This window comes from Gallus gallus, chromosome 1 (genome assembly GCF_016699485.2).
Source record: "Gallus gallus isolate bGalGal1 chromosome 1, bGalGal1.mat.broiler.GRCg7b, whole genome shotgun sequence".
Lineage (NCBI taxonomy): Eukaryota > Metazoa > Chordata > Aves > Galliformes > Phasianidae > Gallus > Gallus gallus.
In genome coordinates, this window is record NC_052532.1 from 20866137 (window position 1) to 20886252 (window position 20116).

At 41.5% G+C, this 20116-nt stretch overlaps 1 protein-coding gene across 27 annotated transcripts in view; it reads right to left on the bottom strand.

Moving 5' to 3' along the window:
- PLXNB2 (plexin B2) overlaps positions 1–20116 on the bottom strand; it is a 251026-nt gene that overhangs the window by 191443 nt on the left and 39467 nt on the right. Inside the window, exon 1 of one of the 27 annotated variants that reach the window (XM_046898622.1) lies at positions 1–20116. This exon is cut by the window's right edge and continues 8845 nt beyond it. The exons of the other annotated variants lie outside the window; for them this stretch is intronic. The gene's annotated coding sequence lies outside the window, so the exon portion shown is untranslated. 27 annotated transcript variants of the gene reach the window in all.

Below are 20116 nucleotides of genomic sequence, written 5' to 3' on the forward strand. Positions count from 1 at the left end.
CAGTTGTGCAGGCTATGATATGAATAAGAGACAGTCAGTCGATCCACTGGAGCAGCTACATCCATCTGCAATTACCCACAAACACCCACAGAAGAAGGTACAAGCTCACCATCAGCTCAAGTGATTTATCAGCAATTATCAATTATTCACTGTGATAAACACAAATACCACCAGCAAGTTTTTCTCCTTACTAGCACCAAACCACACACATGGCTCTTGCAGTTTTGCTGCCTACAACCTATTTTCCTTTGAAGGCTGTCTGAAATAGCCTGAGTTCTCAGGTAGAACGTTGGGAAATTTAAAATTACCTCAACCTTCCACCCCTTTCCTGGATTAATAATAATATTTAAGAGATTTCTAACCACACTTGAAAAGAGAGAACAGCCACGGTACTACATTTTCCTTTCCCTGCTCTCTGGAGAGAAAAATGTATGGAATGTATTTAAATAATGCAGTTGAACTTTTTACAAGCAAAAACCCCTTCTTCGTTTTGAATTACTTATTTGTAGTGAGTTACTCGTTCAACACCAGCCAAAATAAAGTTTATCCATTTAGAAAGAACTAACTGAGTCAAAACTCTTACAATTCTGTCTTAACGCTCTTTCTCTCCTATTGTTAATTCAGCATGTTAAGAGAAAGGAAACTGATTTTAATTCATTTAACAGAATCCCAAAGACTAGATTGTTCTGCTATGAACAGATGCTTCAAAGATTTTCTGCCAGTGCTGTTTCCTCTCCAGCTGGGAATAAAGTTTTCCCCCCATTAATACAAGTCAATCATTCTCAGTCTCTCAAATTCATCTTTGAAGTTTCCAGCAATCTCAATGTTCCTTTCATGAACGCAGATTTCTTTTTAGTATGTAAGAAACTCCTTTTTATTATATTTGAATTCATATTTGTTGATCAAGTCTAGAAAACGATACATTAAACTATAATTTTCATATAACATGTAGTAGAAGTACAGGCAATGATAGATGACACCTATATGCAATAGGACGGCCAAAGGACGTCATCTTGGTACTTTTAAGATGACCATGTTCTATGCAATGTGCATACCCCCCTGGACATTTTGGTAATGTACACAGTGGCACGACCTGTTTTACTTTGATCAGAGCACTGTGAAAGGTGACAGTGGCAAAGAAGGTTTCCCAACACCAGGAAAGTGGTACAGAGCAGTGCAACTACTTCACACGACAGCCAGTTCACCACGCAAATTAGAGCAGCAAAGTAATTACTTTCCATAAAGCAAAACACTGCAGGCTCAACCTCTGGAATTCAAGTCTAACACAAGAAATTGGAAGAGTGCCAGCATTTTGGGAGGTTGCTACTAAATCAAAGGTGGTAACAAAGATACCTTTTGATGTAAACAACCAGTTTGATTAACAGTGTAATGGGGCAGAATGCTTCTCACTGTGTCTAACCTCATCACACTGAGTCTTTATATACTCTCTCCAAATTCTCCTTTGGGAAGATCAAGTTTGCCATATTTCATTCTGATATTAGTCTTCGAGCATAAATAATATATGGAGATGAGCTAAAATGCCTCATTGATTAAAATTCTAGACTGTGAGCTTGTCACATTTCAACGTGCAAATTGCTTCTGTCTGGCCTGCTTTCAGAAGTCACTCATCGAAATATATAGACGCTTGATTTTAAGTTCGGTATTGCTGCTGAGATTTTTCTCTACAATGGATTTGTAAGTAATGAAGTATCTGGTCAACTGCTTACCTAATGAGACGACAACATTACACAACGCGGTTGCCTTCACACTGATGCGAATAACACAGCCACATCTTGGGTTAAAAGAAAGCCCGGAGGTTTCTACCATGGCATTTTAACCATAGCTATAGCTCTCGGCCCAAGAAATCAAGCAGAAATGAAAGATTTTGGATAACCAAATATGCAAAGTAATAACCTTTTAAGTATTTACAGGCAATTCTTAAACACCAAATCCATCTGGGTAGTTGTAGGCTTTCCTCGGAAAGCAAACACAACTATAAGCTCTAATAAGAACAAGGAATGACTATCTGACCTCAAGTACTTATGGTTTGTAATGCAGAGAGACTGCACACAAAATGCAAAGGCAGTTTGGGAGTCGTGACATACAGCACCGTATCACATGTCTGAAACATTTGTTTATAGTCCAGTATTCAAAGAATGAAACATTCCTCTTGAAAGCAGTGGTCAGGTTTGCATCGTTCACTGTATAAAAAAAAAGGGTGCCAGAGAACTCATACATCTGCCCTCTCATGGTAATCTATTTTTTATAATCACCTCGGGAGAAGAAAGAATTTCAAAGTGAGTGCTGCTATTTGAGAGCAACATGTTCATAAAACTCTTGTTGCAGGAGTTTGCTTTCAGGCTGCAGCCCAGATAACCAGATTATTTACTAGATTCACAGGACCTCCAACAAACAGTGTTTTGCATAATTCAAAAGCTGTAGCCAAAAGCTGAATGGAAGAAATACAGTCCTGCCTTGAACAGAAGCATATTTAAATGTTCTATTCTGTGAAGAAGAAGCCTATTAGTACTTCTCTTAGGAAGATGTGCTAATTCATACATGTTACAGGTAGTAAAAGTGTTTTAAAAAAAGTGTAGGCAGCAGAAATGGAGGGGAAAAAAACATGTAAGGCACCATCATGCTTCAGGAGAAGAACTGAAGAAAAAGAATGTAGAAACATTCATCTGACTATAGACGGCTTTTTATGTTTTTGTTTCGCTTTTGTTGTTTTTGCTGTTTAATAGCTCTAGGACCAAGTCTCCCACACCCTATCACAAGTTAGGATCAATTGTTGGGATTTTTAACTGGTGAATGTAAGGCAAGGCAAGGTCTCCATATCTGTCTCCTTAGAAACACCAACAAAAAGCCAACAATGATGTGGCAGTGACAAAGAAGCACGGGAGGCAATTCTTCTACACACGAAGGTTATTAAAACAAAATTTCTCTTGAAGTATTATTTTCTGTACCTCCTTCTCTTTCAAAAAAAGTGCATATTTTGGATCTTTCACTGTTACTTCATGCTGGCAACCTACGGATTTAAAGAAAAATAGAGCACCTGCTGAGCCTGTTTTCTCAAATGAGAATTTTAAACAACATGCTTATAAGACATTATAAAAGCTGTGATTTAGTTGTTATTACATACCTATATAACGTGAGAGGAAGAAGCCACTCAAAACAGAAGGAATCTGTTGTATTATATTTGATTAGAGAAAAATTTAATGTATGTAATATTTATAGCCCAAATACACAGACAGAGAAAACCCGTCAACAAACAAACAGAAAAAGGGCAGATAATTTCAGATTATGCATGACACACTCTGGCATGTGCATCATACTGATACGCACAACAGTTTCATGTTTGTCCATTTAGCTGTGTGTGATGGGCAATGGTGCAGAAAGCAAGAGACATTTCAGGGAGGGAAATTGCATGGAAGGAAAGTCATTTCAATTGCCCGGCATTTTCTCGGGCTGAAGGCCATGCACTCTGACAGGATCTGAAGAAGACAGGACTGCTCCGTAGCAGTCCACAAGCACTGCATTTGACCCAGGTTATTAAGATAATGATATAGTAGCTGTATTGACATTTTCAATGAATGCATAACCTAGATTTTCCACATTAGTATTAAACAGTAAAAAGCTACCAGACAAACAAAACAATACAGTGGTAATGTCACAGTCAATTGACAAATTATAAAGCTATAAGGGAGCTTTGGCAGGCAACTGTCATCTCTTTAATTTTGGCTGTGCTGTCAGTCATCAAGACACAAAACGAAGTTACCTGAAATGGGTGAAAGGAATGTGTGGGACATGAAGGCATGTGTTTGCCAGACCTCTTTACAGTGGGCAAGCCACTATAGAACAGGCCATATAAGATTGACTTCCATCAATCATGCCTAGTTTCACAGGGAATGGTATATCTTGAAAACTAGCCATTCATTTGACATTTATTTTTAAATTCTTCCCTTACATTTTGCAGTTTCTGTTAACATTAAATAACATGCTGTTACATGAAAACTATACATTTACACACCTTCAAAATGCTAAACGCAGGCTATCCTGCAAACAGATTGTGGTTTATTCCCAGTGACTGGATCAGCAAAACAGAAGAGGTAAAAGATGAATGCAAAAACCTAAATGACTGACAGCAACACATTCAGAGCTTTGGTGAAACCTGTCCTTTAAGAGCAGCACATACTTCTAGATATCTGGAAGCTTCAAAACCTGTCTGACTTGAATTTATTTTATGCACCTGACAGAAAATACTTCCCCACCTCCCATTTCTGTGAAGAAACAGAAAAAGATTCTCAAAAATGCCTTCAATACCGCAAATATTTTAAGGTCTGCCCTATACGTGAAGAATGGTTAACACCATCAAAGTCCTCGATTTTGAACACACCAAAACAAAAACAGTCTACTGAAGAAAAAGGAAAGAAAAAATCATTTCTCAAAATGAAAGAAGTTGCTCTTTCAACACATGAACTTAAAACATGCTCACTCCCTTCCAAAAGGCATGAGTGGAACCCATGGCAGTGTGACCAGCCACATGCACCCTCAAAACCATGAGTTTACTTCCCCCAGGCAAGAGGCAACTGCATATGCTATACAATGCAATTCCCAGTAATCAGCACGCTTTCTGTTGATGCAAGTATATAACACACATAACTTGGTGAAAGCCCTTTGTGAGATGCCACAAAGACCAGCCCCTGACCCTACCATAACGCATTGTGGGCATATGAGCCGAAAGCAGATCGTGTCTGGTGGCAGATGCCGCACCAAACTGTCAGTCCTGCCTTTCGCCAGAGATTGCCATCCCTGGAAAAGGATGGCCAGCATATTTCAGTGTAAGTTAGGATACCAGGCTGTGAGTGGGGATGAGCAGGAAGTCAGCTTTCATTTCCTTCAACCAGCCCTGCTAAAGAAACATAGCTGACAGCTGGAGTGATAACCTCTTAAATCAATTCAGCGTGAAATTCCAGAGCACTTCTGTCAGTGCCCTCAGAAACTAGATGGTTTTAATCATTAGCTGGCTGCATTAGTGAAAGTAGATGGGCAAGGCAGCATGCTTGGTGTCAACGGTTTATGTTCATTCTTGTTATCTCTTTATACAGCAGTGTCTGAAGGAGTCAAAGTATTCATCAGATTTTGCCATGGTTTAGTCTACAAATGCTTCCTACAGTTTGCAAGGATCTCGCTCTTTCATCTTTGATAGGAAAGGATGAGTAACGAAACACACTGTAAATATACACAGCTCAAGCCTGTTTGTCCTTGCCAACTGAAAAGACTGGAAGCCTTCAGAATTCTGGATCTTCTCTACGAAATATCTGCAAAGGTTTTCAGGAGTTCAGATTGAGTTGCTGTGCAATGTTTGAAAAATAGGCAATCTGAACAAAGTCTGAAGCGCTGTCTCCTTGAAATAGTCTTCAGCACAGGAAGTTCTGCCCATACTATCATATCTCCGAATTGATAAACTTTCATTTCTCCTTCTTCTGTAGAGACACAGCAGACTTATATTTCACCTCAACTAATTTTTCCAAGTTTTGTTGACTTTAATTAACAGAAAAAATGAGGTACAACCATTTTTTTTTAAATCCATTTTACCACGAGGCAGAAGCATTTACTATTCTCACCAACTCATGAAAGCTGTAGCTGTGAGATACAGAATTACTGAGCTGAAGAATAATATTTGCTGTAGCTCTGGCTTTAATATTTAAGGGTGAGGAATAACCTGTGTTGACAGCGGCTATACCCGGTAAGACTAGGAAACAGAAATTGTTTCTCAGACATCCATTCCTTTTTACAGGTTGTAACACAAATGGTTTTATGAGCACTGGAATGAATGAAATTTGTTTTCTAAACAGATTTGTCCTCTTGTGGCTGACAGACTGCTTTAACCAAATTGCACAAAAGTAAAGAATATCCCCCAAACAAATATCAGAAAACCCACACTGAAAAGCGAGAGAGAAAGGCAGAAAGAGATTAATGTTGTTTTCCTACAGGATAAGCCTCACTGAGTTTGCATCTTGGTGGGTACCCAAGAATGAACGCTTCGGGCATGGCTCTGCGACAGCCAACCCAGATAATCCGCGCCACCAAGCAGGGCAATCTTCTGCCTACACATGGCCTTCTCCCGTACTCAGCCTGAACAGTGCAAGCCCAGCTCCTACCTTCAGCTGGCCCTCAGGAATAAACTGATTCAACTCACTAATCTAGCAAAAAACTCATTTGCTTTGCTTTGGTGAGCTTTCTGCCGCACGAGACAGCTGAGCTGGCTGCCTGTGCAGACAGACGCGCTCTGGAGGCCATACGGGGAAGACAGGGCAGGACCACCTCCTTTGGCATTAGGAATCATCATGTTTGCCTCAGGCACTCTGTCTGACTTCTAAGCTGGCCTCTCTCTGGTGTGGACTTCCGCTTCTCTTGATCAGAAGCAGCCCTCTGCGTGAAGCCCCCCATGTGTGTAAGGACTGACCTCCCACAAAAAGAAAAACCACCTTGATGGGACGCTCCTGGGCTCCCTCCTCCACTTGCCTCCTGTTCTCACAGAGCTTGGCGGAGCCTAACATTTTTAGATGTTTTGATCAAAGTTGGTGATGGAAAAGGTGGCTGAGAAGATGTCACAAGTAACACGGAAATGCCCCCAGCCTGCTTTCCTGACCAAGAAAAAAGAAAAGGAATAAAACGAGTATGTGAGTACTCGAGGCACACCTCAGTCACCATTTTTAACCCCTACACCCAAATCAGGAACAGCTCAGCGTCTCAGCTGCGGTGGATCATTTCTCTTTCTCTTTGTTTTCTCAGTGCAGATGAACACAGACTGGAAGACAGCTCCGTGCAACCCCAAATGGACTCAGCTCTCTCTGCCTCTGCCAACCCCGACAAACAAACAGGCGAGCCCAGGGACAGGGGCTCTTCAGATGTCTTCCAGAACATTTTCCTTTCAGACAGGCCAGTCCTAGGGCCAACAAATCCCTGGCAAATCTGAAGCAAGTTTTCTGGTGGATCCTGCTGAATAATCTGTCTTGGGACAAAGCGCTGCCAGGGCCCAGCTCTGGGAGAGGCCAGCGGGGGGCCATCCTCATAAAAGCTGAGATCTGGTGAACAGCTGTAGGGGACCGCAGGACCCAGTGCACTCACAGCTTGCGATTTTTGTTGTTAGCTGAAGCTGGATCTGACCCAAGCAATTTGTTAGTGAACTGTAAACCACTGCCTTGCCACCTTCACAGGCATGCATCCCCCCCCCCAGCAGCCATGCTGTTCCTGTCTCTTCCTCCCCAGTGTCACACAGTTCATTTTAACATGCACAGGCCCAAATAAGCGACAGATCTTTCCTCCCCTCCCCACAGCTTCACGGGAGCTGATGTGGGAACACTGTCTAAATCCTGAAACCACAGGGTAGGAACTGTATGTTTCATTTCCATTTGGCAGTCACACCGTGTGATTTTGGGTAACTCTGTCCTTCTGCCGAAAAAGATCCCATCAGCCAAATTCACCAAGAAACCATAGGACTAAACTTAGTAAATGGTTTTTAAAATGCCTCCAAAATCTTCTCAAAAGGCTTTTGCAAACACAATAAAAGGCCTTGTGTGGTAGTCTAAAGCCCTAATCCCTCAAATCTTGTGCTTTTGTGAGTCTGAATTTGACTCAAAAGTAATTTATGTATATTTTTCAAATTGTTACAGGAACGGAAAGCTCCTGTCACACAGATTTTTGCTTTATCCATAGTTCCTCTGACTTTGAACAGGTATGGGGATTTAAAACTAATAAAAAGAAAGAAAGAAAAAGAAAAAGCAGTTATTGACACATTAAAACTTAATAGCTGTTTGCGAGACACTGCATTTCATAATCAAAACCTCCTTAGAATTTTCATTAAAAAATGAAATCGTTGATCCAACAAACCATAACAGCTGCAAATTGGGTCTGGAAATAAATACTTATGCATAAAAAACTACTTATTAATATTCTGATGAGGTTGAGGTCTGTATTTGAATGAAAAAAGGCACTCCATGATTAAAAACAAAACCAACATAAAACACGTCTGACTTTCATAGGCTAAATCTCAAGTGATTTAGAAAGTTAGCTCAAATGCAGTTATTAATTGCAAAGGTGACATCAAAAATGGAGATCTGCTTCTTTTTGGCACCAAGGAGAAAAAGAATCACCACAAAACCTCCATAAAAGACATCACCACACCCAATAGGATAAAGCACAAAACAAAAACAAAACAAGACACCAACCCTACACTTTTTTTTTTATACTGTTGAATCTGAGAACTTGACCACAGCAAAGCAAGAAGAAATGTCTCAGCATTGTCAGGACTAGCCTTTTTAAACACTAGCTACGTAAAGTCAAACTTAGCTACTTAGTAGTGTTTCTCCTCTCAGGACTCTCCTAGCCCAGCACATTTCCCTGTGCCATGGAGATATGCCACCATCTTCCTGCCCTGGTGAGACCTCACTAAAACCATTACAGGGAATCTGCAGCTACGTGCTTGCTTCCTTTCCCCCAGAAGAAGCTTAGAGCCATACTGCTTCACCTTTCCCACCTGAATTAGCAGGTTCTGGATCAGGAGTTCTGGCTGGAAGAAGTACCCCAGCAAAATGGTGTACTCAACCAGAGGGAGGTAAACATCCCCTTGGGCTCAGGCTACAAGGAGGCACGCTGACTCTACTGGGGGAGATCCTGGTATTGTCAGTTTGAGGTTGAACCTTCCCACCAGTATCACATTACATGTTGCTACAGTGTGACAGATGGCAGCAGAGGGACAGTCTGACAGAATGTCATCTGACATGGAAGTGCATATGAAACAAAGGTGTGTCACTGAATTTCTCCCTGCAGAAAAAAATGGCACCCACTGACATCCATAGATGCTTGCTGAGCATTTACGGAGACCAAACAATGGATGTCACTGTGAGGTGATGGGTGGTGCATGTCAGCAGCAACACCATCATAACAGCTGTGAAACAGTGGGTCGCCTCTGCTAGTGCAGGTTTTTAGGAGGACAGCGTGCAGGCTCTTGTTCATTGCTGGCAAAAATGCAGAGCTAATGGCAGTAACTGTGTTGAAAAATAGTTTTTTGTAGCTGAGAATCTGCTCTATCAAATAGTGGTATTGTGCTCCTTGCTGTAGTTTCCATGGGCATAAATAGGAGGCATGACTTTTAGAGCTACCTGCACACATAATTAAAATCATAACACTACAGTTCATATACATGCTACACATCTCTCACTTTCAAATACATTCCAGATCTGTTCCAGAAATGTGGTTTAAATCATGTGCACAGGCAGTGCACATCACACACAGTGATAAAGAAACTCTTAAACAGACTACAGAATACAGGCAATTTCCTTTTCAAATATCTGCCATCTTATCTTCCAGTTATATCTTCCAAAGCCAACAAATCAGACCATGTAACAAAAAGAAAACATCCATTCAACCTTCAATCATATTACTTCTCCTTGGAAAACAATTAGCAAAACTATCTCCCCCGAAGCCCTCAGAACAGTCATTAGCACAAGCGTTGCTTGAAAATGGCAGAAGGTCACAAACAGCAAACAAACTACATCTTCTGTAACATATTGAGACCTTATTGCTGGAAAACACAGCTGTCAAGCATTACCTGAAGTAATTTTGCTGTGGAGCTCAAGTAGTTTAAATTAGCCAAGTCCTCAAACAGACTTTTACACTCTCTAATCATGACATTGAGTATCAGAAGGTTCTCAGGGTTGGTAATCTACATAATTTCCCACTCATCGTCAAGAAACTCAGACCTTATTTGAAGTAGCTCTTATTATTATTGGCATTTCTTTAAAAGAACACCTTTTTGCCAACAGGCATAAGAAAAACCCTAGCTAATGTTTTCATATGTTAAGCCAAATAACACATGTTCATTGGACAGCAACTGCGTCTATTTTGTGGTCTCTTCACAAACTAGAGTGGCTTGCCTCCGGAGCACAAGGCATGAACCAGATCCAAAACACACAACCATGTGCTGCCTCAGCAGTTACCTGGCCGCAAGGGAGGTAAAGGGAGCCGTGCAAAACAGCTGTGCAGGCAGTGCACATGGAGCAGCTATGCTGTACTGCTAGACACCACCCACAGCACTATCCACAAGTCTCATTAACTCCTAGTTTGAGGAGTTCTTAAGAAAAGCAAGCTTGTTTTCGGGAGGTTTAATTTCACTATAACAGTGTCCAAGCTTGCATAAGAAAATTTGATGGTGTCACAAGTCAATAGGGGATTACAAGACGAGACAGAGGAGGCCAATTCTTGTTTTCTCAATCCAAATTAGGCAGGCTTATAATAATTTCAAATATAGGAATGCCATTGAGATTGTTGTCTAAATCAGACTATATTGGTGCCATTATCTAAAACTCAGTCCAAGAGCAAGTCACTGGATGACAGCAGTTCTCACTTCAAATAGGTTTTTTGTAGAGGCCAAATCTATGCTGATAGTAACTTCAAAGACTATTTCTTAATTTGGCAGGGAATGAAGGTCCAGGGAAAATACCAAAATCTTCTGAATGACTTCTCAAAATTAAGGAATTTATTAGCCTGGCCATAATGAAGGAGATGAAGCAGATTAGAGAACACACATGTTTGGCCAGAAGAACATACCAAAAGTGAATTAATTATGAATTTACCTGTGAGAGAAAGAAAAGACATAATGAGCTCATTTTCCCATTAAGCTAATTGGGAAAAGAGTATATGTCAATGTGGACCCATTTTTTCCTGTAAGAAAGACTGACAGGCATAGCCAGTCCTTCTTGATAAACAACAATACAAATCAAGAAAAGAACAAGTCTGTAGTTTCACTTGCTCAGTGTGGTTGTTGTATCTGAAGGCAGGATCCAAGGAAAAAGAAGACTTAAATTAAGTTTTATCCAAAATAAACAGACACCTCTGAAAGCAACAGTGGCAAATTACAACTATGGCCCACAGGTAATAACCTCGTCTTCTTCCCCACAAAGGGAGCAATGCAGCTTTGTGCAAAGGAAGTAGATTTTATCAGTTTGTTTTGGAGGGAGAACGTGGTTATCTCTCAAGCACTGAGATTACCAGCAGCACAGCCTTAGGATGTTACTTCGTGTGACAGATCCTCTGGAGATAAAGGTAGCTAGAAGGGTTTCCAGCCCTTCCCCTTATGCAGTGATTACTTCCTACACCCTTCACACCCTGTGCTAGAGGTTACCACTCCTTCAGCTCAAGTGCTTATCGAAGCATTTTACAGACATGATTTAAAGTCCAAAAGACATATATGAGGCCAAGGATTCCCAACGTAGTCCTAGCAGCATTCTCTGCTTACAGCAGTGCTGATGTACTCTACCTGCTGCCCACCTGTGCTGCAATACTTGTTACCAAACGGGGGAGGAACCCAACTCAGAAAAAGGCTGCCAAAGGTGGAGAAAAAGTAGAGAGAATCCATTCTGTAGAAAACCTTTTAGAAAAGAGTACAAAGGAAGGGTGTGCTCTTGTCTCACACACATACACACAACAGATGCATGCCAAAAGATTTGTCCAACAAAAGCACAGGCCAAGGTGGTGGTGAATTTCGGCAGGGACAGGGGAGAAACCACAGAAACTGTAAACTCTCCATCTGGTGTTGCTGAATGAAGACTCAGAAGGTCTAATTCCTCTTCCCACAGTATCACCACTTAAATGATCTTCCAGTTGATGATGCTTCAAGAAGCATTTCAGGTTGATATTCATACATGCCAGTGCCGTGCTGGGAGAGAATACTAATCTCACATGACACAAGAAGACCAATAAACCTTTTCTACCAATACCCTGACTAAATTCTCTGTTGCTAACTGCATTTGCTATATCATCAAGTTCTCCAGGAAGCATCAGCTGGATGTTTTGTGGATTAACTTCTCATAACACTGAGATCTGTTATCGGGCCCAACTACATGCTTGCTGTGTTCCAGCCACTAAGGTCTAAACTGAGGTGAATTCAGTGATGATTTTCCCTGGGAGAGTCTAACTCGACACTCAGCAACTTTTGGCAACCAGACATGGCAAATCCTCTTGGATCCCACAGCCACGTAACAGTGCTACGCGTGCATGTTGCAACACAAGGTTAGAACTCTAAACTAGAAGCACATGCTTTTTGGACTGATTACATTCCTACACAACTTCTTAAAGCATAACCTAAGAGAAATGATTTGCCATGGGACAAGTTACAGGCATAAGTCACAACCTGTAACCAGATAGTATCTTCCAGCTTCAGCTCCACCAGTTGAAGCAGCAACTGCCCTCAGCCCAGTGCTTCTGAGGGATTGCTGTGCAGGTTACTATTCCCTTAAAGCACCAACCGAGCCATCTGGATAATTCTCCATTGCCCATTTCTGCCAAAAATCAACCAGCTGAGAGGAGACCTATTTAAACTGTTTAAGCAGTCCCTACTAATTCTGACCATGGGAACAGCTGACAGAGTTGCAGAGGGAGGAGGAGCTGTGATCTACCCAGCAGCTCTTGATGTCAACACCTGTGGCTCAGGAGGGTGAGGGAATAATAAAAACAAAAGTAGACATCCTCTTTTGTGCCCAACAGAGGCTGTCTGACCACATGCCAAAGAGTATTGGCAGCACACTCTTTGTTTTATGTTTTCAAGCAGTAATGGAAGGGAACGACTGCAAAAGCTATGAACCAAAGCACAAGAAACCTATGAATTGCCTTTGCTCTCAGATGGAGTAACTGTGGCATGGCACATTCCTCAGAGCTGTGGAAAAACTATTATCCGATACCAGTGTTAGACCAGTTAGACCATAAAAAGCCAAGTGATTAGAGAAAGTACCCTTCCTAATGTTAAAGATTACTGGCGGGAAAGAAGTTATTAATTGAAAAAGGGGCAGATCCTCAGTTGCGCTGTATAAATTTAACCATAACCTCCCCAGAAAAGTCCCGCAAATCTACCAAAGCTGCCTCCAGGACCATTTGGTTCCCTTTCCAAATATTTGTAATTTTTAAAGCAATGCATTCACCTCCCTGCAAGGGGAAAAACTGCTGCTCATACTACATCTGAGTGGTGGATTGGTGAGGAAGGGGTTAAAATAAAACAAGCATATGTAATGGAAGAGAAAAGTGTTCATTGCTCTGAGGCTGGAGAAGGTCATATGGGATAGTGGCACATAACCAAAGATATGATAAATGGATTTGGCATCCACATTAACTTCTCAGTAAAATCCCATGAAGACTTTTGCTGGCTTTTCTAACCATGTGTGCACAAATCCAACACGTATTGCATCAATTCAGACCACAGTGCTTTCATGTATCTGTTCATCTGTGTCCGAGACCTCATTTTTTTCTCATATTCTTGCCTGCAAAAGTAAAAAAATCTGCTTTTCTTGCAAGCGAAACTGTTCCTGAAATATAACTGTCAATCCAAAAATGCTTCCCAACCCTTCTTCTTGGTGAACAGAAAAGCAGCAAGTGCTGCAAGGCAGTCAGAGTGGGAAACAAGCTGGACAGAGCACTGCAAACGTTTGGGCTGGCCTTTCATGTCACACTGCAACCTCAGTCAGCACAGCAAGCTGAGCAAGTGCAGGTCCTCTGCTCCCCTGTTCAGGGACTGGTTGTTTTTAATGGATGTTTATGATTGTAAACCTATAAGGTGGTTGGTGGTTATCTTATTCTGAGCAAGTGGAAAGCATAAGTCATCAACATTGGAAAATTAGAGGTTCTGCTAAAAACAGTATTTTCAAATAAGTTGGAGACTTGGTATGCTCTTCACAAGCTCAGAGACAAACAGCAATAGTCTCTTGCTCTTTACAAACAAGAACAGCAGGCAATTTAATGGATTCGTGATGAGTTTAACAATAGTACTAATGAAAAAGGCAAGAATCATGCCAATTACCAACTGCTGCTCTTTGGAAGAGCCATAGGGAACTGCTGAGAAATCTAGGAGGACCAGGCCAGTGGGGCAGGAGGGCTGAAGGGGCTGAGAGGGAAACAGAGAAGCAGAGACTTCTCTTTCTGAAGACTCAGGGGAAGTACAAGGGGGATGGAGAAGTTCAACACTTAAAGCTGTTTGGAGAGTATAGAAACAGATAAAATAATAGCATTTCCCTCTTAGCACTTGGAAGAGGAATGAATAATAAAACCTTCAGGCACCTACTAGCAAGACAAAACGCACAGCAAATAGCCAGCATTTAGTCCTCAAACATGGCCCAGGAATGACGGCACAGCCTGAGCCTCCCTGAACGCCTCCCTCCTGGGAGAGCTGATGGTTTCACATCCAGATGAGCATTGCTGGCTTTGCTCCTTATTTTCTGTTTGCTTTTCCTTTTCTCTATTGGTGTCAAACTCACAAGTTGCCAAAAGCCTGGAACTTTCAGAATGGAACTTGGAAGCTTGAGAATAAACAGAGGAAGGTCTCCACAGCACAACAGTTAAGTGGAATTATATTTAGGGATTTTTAAATAATAATAATTAGCTCCAGAAGGGTGAGGAAAAAATTAAATCTCTTGGGATGAGAGCTGAAGCTCAACAGTTTGAGTATAAATGCAATAGGAAAGAACGGTTTGCTGAAAGCAATTGTTTCATGGGCCAGATGAAGAGGAGCTGCAAGGGCCATTTCAGATAAGTAATATTTAGTAGCAAAATAACTTTTTAAAAGGCAAATATCTAATTTTCTTATTTAAGGAGAAGAACAGCTGGTATGTTTTAGAGAAGATAAACATCCAGGCTCTATCCCCGCTGTTTGAGAGCTGATATTTTTGTGAATAACACACAAATCCAGAGAAAGGATAGGAACTGTGGTGTGACTGAAAGGAGGAAGGAAGGAATGAGGGAAAGAAGGACACTGCAAGGTTTCCCCTTTATTTTAGAGCTGTTGTTTGTTTGTTTTCCAGGAAAAGGTTTAATAAGGCAAATTAAAAAAAAACCAACTGATAATAAGATGAATGGCCAAACCTTCTGGAAGTAAAATGGGCATTTTAAGATTCTGTAGATACAGACTGCATTTCCACATTAACTGCAACCTTTTCTTCTGCAATTTATAATAGAGTTGGCAAATGCCAGGAATTGAAGGGTTATACAAGCTTTTCCTATGGAGCAGAAATTGGAAGGTGATTCCACATTTCTCTTTAAATTAAGATGAAGCCAAGAGATCAAATATATTCTAATTAATAGAAAGTTTCAAAAGCCTTTTGTATCAGACTGTTGTACAGTGGTTTCCTTCTCTGATCAGCTTAATATTCTTGATTGGATATCTCAGCTTGTTTTTTCCTAATGATCAAAACCTGACTCACAGAAGTCCCCCACGTTCATGCACTAATCTTCAAGACATCAGCCTTTACTGCCAATATCAAAGTTGTTAGCACGAGTGGGTCCTATGCACCACATGACTGGAGGCGTTTTGAAAATGGATCTCACTCATTCTCCATGTTCCCCGTGGAGGTTGCACATGCCTCTGTTTACAGGTATGCTGGTATATATGATGTGCTTTCTTGTAACACTCACTCAGTGTAGCTGTTTGCATAGAGAGACTTAGTATGTGGTGCCTGCCCCATCCCTCCTTGCTCTCCTCATTCATGCAAGAAGCCCTGTTCCTGTACCCCAGTGAGAGCAGAGGTCCCTGCCTGCCTGGTGCACCTTGCTCTTTACATGCTCATTCTTCTGCAGAAGACCATCATGGTTAGGTTCCAATCCATGCTCCATGTCTCCTGCTGGAAAACATAGGGCCTAAATGAAGAGTGTAATGCAACTAGTAGTGTTAGCAGCTGCTACCTACCGTGTGCTTGCCAGCAGATACAGGCAAGAAAGCCAAGAATGTGTGTGTATATGGGCACATATGTCACTGCTCTCTCCTTTCTATTGTCATCCCTGGCCAGCTAGGTCAGTGGTGCGGGCGCCAGCAGAGTTTGAATGGCATACAGGGAGATGAGGGGCTTGGGGCCAGGGGATCTGCAAGAGACAGACCTGCTCCTGGCTCCCGCTAGGTTTGAAGTGCCTCACCTGGAGACAAGGCACAATGGCCTCCAAAAATATATTCTCTTTTCAGGGAAAAGGGTTTCTTAGCTCCCAGGAGGATGGGCACGGCCTTTATGGGCCAGCCTCTCATCTGAATGAGCACAATATAACCTGGCATAGTCCCCTTTAGAGACTGCCAACCTACAGCTGCTAATTTATGAATTACTAATTCATAAATGTGGAGCTTTGGGGAGGTCTCTGTGTCAGAAATGTAGCACAGACTTTTTCTGAAAAGCAGAAGCAATACAGCATGGGGGCATGGGCTTACATGATGTACCCCCTGCCCGGTTGCCAGCACTGGTGTGCATGGCTTTTATTTTCTTTCCTGTAGAATGAAAATTCTCAGCTTCATGCCCTGTCTGACATAGGACTGCTGCAGTTCCTGGTGAACTTTAATCCTCCCCCAACCCATTCACCTTCATCAGATGAACATCAAAGCCTCCCCTGAAGTGTTTGGGAGGGAAAGTTAACATTTACTGTATATTAAATGTGATCTGGATACACCTCAGTTCGTCTTTGCTTTCATATACAAGTCAGAAGGTTGAACCACACTGGGACAGGACTGACCTACTCGGATTTTGATCAGGCCATTGAGGTTGCTTAGTTTGTCCTTTTAAGACAGACATGTTAGAGTTTGTCATATAAAAATGCAGAAGAACCTCAGCGTTTCTAAAAATCTCATTAGGCACCTACTACCAGTTTGAACACTCTGCCTTAATGTAAAAATACTTGACCTTTAGTAGACACGAGCCTTGCATAGGAGATGCTGTTGTGACAGCTCTGCCTTATCTCATATGGACATTCACAAATAGCCACATTAAAGACAGTGAAATGTTGTGTAGCCCCAGTGCAGGAAGTAAGAGTAGAGGACAACACACAATAGGGATACAGTCAAGGCACTTCTTTCAGAGATTAGATATGCAATAATTCTGGGTTCAGAAAGAAGCCTGGGCATTTTCTGAAGCTTAAACCACTGCACTCAGAAGTATTGGCATGCCCATGTACGTGTCTGAGGCACTGCTGCACAGCCAGTGCCACTCCAACAGCTGACTGAGCCTCGAGGATGGAGGGAAAGACAGGAGAAAGCAGCAAGCTGGATTTTCTGCTCATCTGCCGGGCTTCTCTCTATAACTCCATAAGATTGAAAACTTGACTCCTAAAGAATGAGCTTTTTCACAGACGCGTTTTCAAGGCTGTGCACAGCAAATGCTTACCAGTAGCTCTGCAGCAGCAGCTCCTGCCATGGCAGAAATAGGGATCATAAAACCAAGGGAGGGAAAAAAATAAATAGCAATTCCTTACATTCTTGCTTCCTTACACGGCAGCTTAAGAGAGCACATCAGGATACTGAACAACGCATTTCTATTTTTCATGCTAAAGGCAAATAAATCGCGTTATACACCGACTCCTTAAACACTTTGGACAGATTATAAGCACAGCGAGATCACTGCTGGCACACCCCAACAACTTTTAACAGCCTGTTTATTTAAAACCTGCACACTAGATTAGAGCCTTCTGTACAGTGAGCTCCAGTATGCCAAGTTCAACCCGAAGTGACTCTTACTGCCATACTATAAACCCCAGAAAATAGGGCTAAGGGTTCATTATGAACCTGGTGACAGACTCCTAATTATAGTGGTGCTATCAAGCATGATAAAGGCTGGTTGGTTTTATTTTAGTCTCATCCAAAGACTTGTTGGATGTTGGATTAGCTCATCTTTTCACTCCCGTTGAATTGCCATATGTTTCTTTTTCTCCTTTATGTAGTATTTGGCAGGAGTTATTTGTCAGCATTTACAAAAAGAAAACGTCTACAGAAACTTCATTTCTAGTTCCTTCCGTGCTAAATTTCTCGTTTTGCCTGATAAAGCCTCAGAAATAGTTTTTTTCTTGTGTAAAGCAAAAATGGATAAGAAAATATTTGCTATTAATAGGTGAAATATGGGCACCTGCACTTTCCTGGCCACAATACTGCGGCATAATGTTTCAGTTTACTTCAAAGGAAAAGAACCTCAGTCAAGAGCTGTCTCTTTCTCCCTCTCCTTCCACATCAATTCTGCCACATTTCCTATCCACTTCAAATATCTATAAGTAAATCAGAGCAAAACATAGCATTTTACTAGCATATTTGTTTGTTTATTTGCTACTACCATCTACCAACACTGCTGCAAAGATCCAGGTTGCACATCGCAAATCACAGGAATAAAAATAACACTGATGCAAGTGCTTTCAAGAAAGACTCTTCTTTGGCAGCTATAAACCCGTTGAATTTCACAATCTTATCTAACGCACCACAGGAGAAAGGAGTTAATTGCTTTTTCTAATCCCAGAAGTCAGAGAGTTGGAAAGAACTAAGCAGCACCTGTATGGGGACAAAACTGGAAACCAGTTAGTAGAATACTTTCTGGGCAGAAAAGAGCCCCACACAGTTGTTACTTCATGTCATAGGTATTCTTTGCTTGGAGAAACACTGAAGCAATGAAGAGCTTTGTGTTGGCAGGCCAGAGCTGAGGCAGATTACTTCATCTGCTCGGCACAATACCCAGAGGAGACAGAGGAGTGGTAGCACCATTGACACCAACAACAGAGCAAAGGAGCAGCCATTTGTCTGCCCTCCATGTTTTAAAGCAGCTACACTCAAACCTTCCCTCACCTGCCTCAGCTTCCTCTTGTGAGGGCAATTCTGTAACGGCAAGTAAGCTATTTTTCCACAAACAGCTACTGTGAATGACATCCTTTCCCAGTAAATGATATGGAATCTTCTCCAGATGGATAGAAATACAGTTTATTTCAGAGGAGAAAAAAGAAGAAGTCTTGAAAGGCCCCCAAACGTGACCAAGAGGCAAGATAATGAGAACTAATAGAGCATTTCTGAAAAAGGGAAGGTCACCTGTCACAGCTGCTATTCAGCTCTGCTAAGTGGTTTTATTGATGGGTCATTAAAGGATTCCCATCCACCTTCAGCTTGAGAATGGTTTTACAAAGCAGATAATAAAAAAATAAAACATAAAAAGGAGAAAACATCTTGCACCATTTCTTTAAAACGACACGTGTTTGACAGCCCTTTATTATATTCTTTTCATTTTTTCCCCCTAATTTCTTCTATCTGTGTGGGCTTCTCATGCAACCCAGGAAAGCTGGAGAAACACTGCCTGTTAATAAATTGTAACCATAAAAATACAAAATTGCCTTAGGTTTAAAGTGTCTTAATCTGTTATCATTAGACACTAGGAAGGGAGGAGAGGTATGAGTCTTAATCAAATTTTCAAATGTTATTTTTAAATTTAAGTACAGTCTTCCTGCAGCCATGCCTCATCTTCATCCGTAAGTTCATGTGTCTGGACTGCTGAACTCCATCATAACCCAGTTTACCTAGAAGTAATGCAATTGATTCCATGATTCTCTGACACCGAACCCTTTGGTATAGGTTGCCCTGCCATTTGGAGTTGTAGATACGGAGTAGATAATGTGTAGAGCTACTTGTGCTGCGTATGCAGTTTTTAGGAGCTCTGCGAGACAAGTTACGAGAAGCTCCTGTAATTTCCATAGAAGAAGGCTAACAGAAATCTGAAAGGATAGGGCAGTGTTAGTGGCTAGATCGTGGCTACTATAACTGGTGAACCAGCAGCATAGTTAAAAGCAGGGACTTTTCCCTGGCTAGCTAATGGGGGTTCAGTTCTTTCCTCTTCTCTGTCCCATCCTGGCCACTGAGCCTGGGTCTCTGTAGGGAAGGATCAAAATCTCACCAGAGCCCATAGGATCACACAGGCAGAAGTAGTATCCAATTTCAACACGGTGCTTATAAGAAAGCAAAGATTAATTAAAGAGGCACATGTTATTTAGGAAAAACCTACAGTGATTTTAGTCCCCGAGCAAGATTAATTCACTTTTGATTGCCTACAGTGTTCTATGGTAATAATCTGATGTCCACCATTACATCCAGAAAAAATAAAAAAAAGAAGCCATTAACAAATGCTATTACTAAATTTGATTTTTGGCTTGTGTTTTATAGCTTAACATACACAACAGCTACAAGGAATGCATCAAGCTAATGGATATTGTATAGGTACATACACATCTACTATCTATTAGTACCTCCACCTGTGAGCATATTACACACATCATAAAGCTCTCCAGAGCACCCAGG